Source organism: Microtus ochrogaster, linkage group LG8 (assembly GCF_000317375.1).
Source record: "Microtus ochrogaster isolate Prairie Vole_2 linkage group LG8, MicOch1.0, whole genome shotgun sequence".
Taxonomy (NCBI): domain Eukaryota; kingdom Metazoa; phylum Chordata; class Mammalia; order Rodentia; family Cricetidae; genus Microtus; species Microtus ochrogaster.
Window position 1 is genome coordinate 17,240,057 of NC_022033.1, and position 5,153 is coordinate 17,245,209.

Consider the following 5,153-nt stretch of genomic DNA (forward strand, 5'->3'; position numbering starts at 1 on the left):
AAAAACAGAGAAATACAACTTTCTGTCATCAATCTGATTCAAATTGCTGCTGGTTGGTCTAGATTGTCTGCTATTACTAGGTTTGCTGAGTGGGCCTGAAATATGCAACACCTTAAAATATCTGGATTCAGGCCTCATAGTAAGACAACACAATTTTGGGCAAGTTTGTTATATGAGTATGATTTACATTAAAATAAGTAAAATTATGACCATCACTCATATCATCAAATACTAAACATATTAGTTTCCTGTTGCACAGTAAATTGTCTCAAAGTTTGGTGGTTTAAAACAGCAGCAAACACTTATTCTCTCACACAGTTTCTGTAGGTCAGAAATTTGAAGATGGCTCAGTTGGGTACCTAAGGAATCTCTCATGTTCTTCTAGTAATGATGTTGTTTAGGGGGTGTAGTATTTCAGCTGAAGCGTTGGCTCAGTATGGGAGGTCTGCTTCCAAGACAGCTCTCTCACATGCCCATTGTCAAGAGGTCTCAGGTCTTTGTCTCATGGACCTCTCCTATGACTAAGCATCCTCGTGGTATGGCTACCCATTGCAAAGAATTCCAAGAAGGAAGTGCTACAGTATCATTTCTGAGCTAGCCCTAGAAGACACACTGTAGTTTCAGCAATATCCTACTGTTTGCCCATCTAACCGTACTTGTTACATGAAAATACAATGTAGCAAGCTTTCTTTTTGGCCACTAAGCGGCTCCCAAATCTGACATGGAAACTTATTACTAGTTACGAATGCTCAGCCTTATGCTTGTCCTACTAGCTCTTAACTTAAATGAAAACATTTCTCTTCATCAACGTTTTGCCTCAGGGCTTTTTTTTCCTTTCTTTCATTCTGTATTTCCTACTTTCCTGCTTCCTCTGTGTGTGTCTGTCTGGCAGCTGGCTGGCTGGCTGGCCCCAGCATCTTCCTCTTTTTCTTGCTCATTCTCTCCTTTCTTCTCCCCTGGGCCTAGATTCCTCCTCCTGCTTATTCATTTCTGCCCACCAGCCCTGCCTATCCCTCCTCTGCCTGCTATTGGCCATTTAGCTTTTTATTAGAACAATCAGGTGCCCTAGGTAGGCCAGGTAAAACAGCATCACATCTTTCATAATTAAACAACTACAACATAAACAAATGCAACACATCTTTACATCAGTAAACAAATGTAGCATTTAAAAAATGTAATACACCTTTACACAGTTAAAGTAATAGTCTGCAGCATAAACAAATGTAACACACTTTTGCCAAGTTAAAGTAATATTCCACAACAAGACAATATAGAGTCAAATGGCAGTAGGTAGATACTTGGGGAGACATCCTGAAGAATGGCTACCACACTTCAGCAAAAACATGAAAACAAATTCATTATTTTTCAAAGAAACTGCAGTGTGTTTTTCTTAGATGTAAAACGGTGTTGCTTCTCTTATTGTACATTTGCAGATGGTGGCCTCTCTAAACTGGCCAGCAGTACCTAAGATAGAATTGCACACATAAGGGAAAGGACTCCATGGCAGCTTGAGGCTTAGCTAAAAAGTTTCAGCTTAAGCAAATTTTTTTATGACTAAAATGGTCTAGCTGTTGTTGCAGGAATGCGTGCCACTGAGTGAGGATATCAAGGATTTATAAGGCTGTTTCAGGGTAGGGTGACCAGAGTTTTTAAAGATTCCTGCTCAAGAACATTTGAGGTGTGATTTTTCCATAAATCGTAGCTACCGGGAGTGCTCATAGTTATTTCTATGTGTAAATATATAATGAATAGAATGAATCAAGATGATAGTAGTGTTAGTCAGACATGAGTATGAGCTCGTAGGCACTTTAAGAGTTAACCCAATCAGATTGCTACATCAGAAATTGGGGGAGACTGTGAGTCTACAGAATGTACCAGAAGAGAAGGGAGGTCTCCCAGGCCCAAAACAAGATCAGTGATATCAGTCTAATCAATGTAATTTGTATGTTTCAAAAAGACCTAGGCAGTGAAGAGGGTGCATAGGGAAATGGAGCAGAGGACAGGATGTAACTGTAATGTAGCAATAAATAGTGAGCAGATACCATGTGCTAAACACTGTGTGTGAATCACTCAATCTACACAACTCTAATAATTGGAATAAAATATGTGAAGTAAGTGATATTTCTTAAGGTAGCAGAACTTGGATTTCAATGAAATAAGGAGCATTACAGAGCCTGTAGGGTTAATGTTCTTTTCTAGTTCTGTCCTAGGGAGTGGTAGTTCTGGCAGGAGGATCCCTCAGTGGCAGATTGAGCCTCAGTGATTGCAGCTCCACAATACACATTGGCTATTAGCATCATTTCCGTGGTTCTAGGTTCCGGATTCCAGAAGCCAATTTTAACTCCTTTCCCTTCTAACTCCTCTCCTCATAGAGAGAAAACAAGGTTAACATATGGTAAGATAAGATAGCCCACACTACAGGAATAATTTCCAAAAGACTTCATATATATATATATATACTTTTATTTTAAATGCTATATATAGTATTTAAAAATATATATTTTATGTATTTAAATAATATATTTAAATACAGAGTCATAAAATATTTCAAACATACAGAGAATAATATGCAAGATTAGCCCAGGCTGAGTGTGGTGGCATGTGTGTATAAGCCTAATATTTGGGAGGTAGAGGCAAGGAGATCAGGTGTTCAAGGCCAGCTCAGCAATGTAGCTAGTTCAAACCCAGCCTGTGTTTGAACAAAAAACAAACAAACAAAACAAAGCAAAAGGGTTTGGGATGGTGGATTAGTGTGTAAAGCAGTTTACTTGTAAGCATGAGGACTTGAGTTCAATCTACAGAACCCACTTTTAAAAGCTGGCAATGGTGGCATGTGTTTGCAATCCCAGCACTGGGGAGGGAGAGACAGTAAGAGCCTTAGGTCTCACTGGCCATCCTGTCTAGTCTAATTAGCTATCTCCAAGCCAAATAAGAATTTATGTCTCAAAGGAGGCAGACTGAATTCTTAAAAGATGATACCCAAGGTTGTTCTGGCTTCCACACATAAAGGTACCCACACACATGTATGAACACATGTGTACACTTTTTAGAAGGGGAGGTGATAGAGCACTTTAAAAAGGTAAAAGAACACTTGCCCAGTATGCACAATGTTGTGATCTCAATAGTCAATATTACAAATGGGAGGGGGTAAGAGTTTATGCAAAACTAAATTTCATTAATATTTGGTTGCGTTTGCTTCAGAGTTTTTCCCAAACTCTGAGAGGTTAAAACATAGGAACTTTATCCAAAGACAGACAGACCTGAAACCAGCACACCTGTGAGTTGCTTGCAATGGGCAGCAGGAGTGGAAATGCCCCTGTGGTCACATTTGCTATTTCCTTGAAGGATAATTAGAGTGTCATCTCTACCATACTGCAGATCTCACTCGGCTCAAGGGCAATTTTTTTTTCTTGTTTCCTTGACCAAAGAAGATCCTTCTAGTACAATCTTACCATCATGTAGCAGCTCTTTGTGATATTTGACTTTCAAGATGTTAAAATGGTTTCTGTGTTTGTTGGACTAATTCCCATCCCTGCGTAGACTGTAGGCTCCACAAGGGCAGGGCATGTACCAAATTTTATTCACTATTGTTCCTCCAGCGCCTAGGACAGGGTTTGTCAGTAGTGGGCGTTTAAAAACAAACAAGAACTTTCAAAGTACCGTATTCAATTTTAAACATCAAAGTCTTTAGAATTCCTCTAAGAAATAAAAACATACAAAAATTGAATATGAAAGTCCATAGCAGTATTATTCACAATAGCCACAAAGTAGAAACAATTTAAATGCCCATCATATTGTGTGACTTTTCTTAGAATTGTAAAGAAAACAAAAACCAAAACAAAACAAAACTTCAGATAAGTTACCAATGACAAACAAAGCTTCTACCCAAGTCTAGTTTAGTGAACCAGTGCATTTATTGGGGTTCCTTAGAGGAGCATGAACAGCTTAAAAGTGGCTGTATCAGTGAAAAGCCCACTGTGGCATGAGTTTAAAAAAAGACATGACATATGCATCCCTTGCTGGACAGGCTGGAGAATCTCTTCTCCCCAGCAGTTGTTTATTGCTTGTATAATTTTGGGTAGGTGTCTTGTGGGTCTTGAAAGTTTCAGGAGTCTGAGACTTGTGAGTTTCATTTAATTCATGAGTCTTATGACCTTTGATCCTTCCTCTAAAATGAGATCATTAAACAAAATCGTCATAAGCAGGCTTAGTAGTACAGGCCTGTAATCCTAATTTTAGCTACTTGGAAAGCATGAGCAGGGAGATCAAAAGGTCAAGTTGAGTCTGGACTACTGAGTTAGCTGGTGACCAGCCTGGGCAACTTAGTGAATTCACTTTTCAAACCAAAACCATAAAAAGAGGACTGGGGGTAAATCTCCATGGTAGAACACTTGCTTAACATGTACAAAACCCTGGGGTTGATCCTCTATGCTGCTAAATAAGTAAATAAATACCCACCATTTAGTGAATGTATGAACAAAAAGTGGCATATTCGTTATGATGTTAGTCTCCATGGCCAACTGACATTATCTAAAATCAACAGGAAAGAGAGTGTAAATGATGGATTCTCTAGACTAGGTTGACCCATAGGCAGGTCTTTAGGGGATCACCTCGAGTATGTAAATCAATATTGGAAGACATGCCTGTTGTGGGCAACACTATTCCCTAGGCAGTGGAACTCAAGAGTGTGGACCACATGAGCTGAGAATAAGCACTACTATACTCATTGTTCTGTTTCTGATTATAAATGTGATATGGACCAACTCCTTCAGGCTCCTGCCACTGTGACTCCCCTGTTGTAAACCTGGAACTGTGGCCTAAAATAACCCCTCTTTCCCCTAAGTTGTTTTTGATAAGAGTGTTTTATCACAGCAACCCCAAAAGAAACCACGATGCCCATACAATAGAATGTTGCCCACCAATGAAGAAACAATGAATTAACAAAACACTCTACAGTATAGATGAGCCATCATATTTCATGTTATATGAAATATGCCAGACATGAAATACTACATATAGGAGGAGAAAGTAAATCAATGGCTGCGTGTGACAATGAGGATCAACTGCAAATGGGGCTTTGGTGGGTGATGGAAATATTCTAAATCTGAATTATGGGACGGCTGCTTGACTGTATAGATTTACTAAACACCATC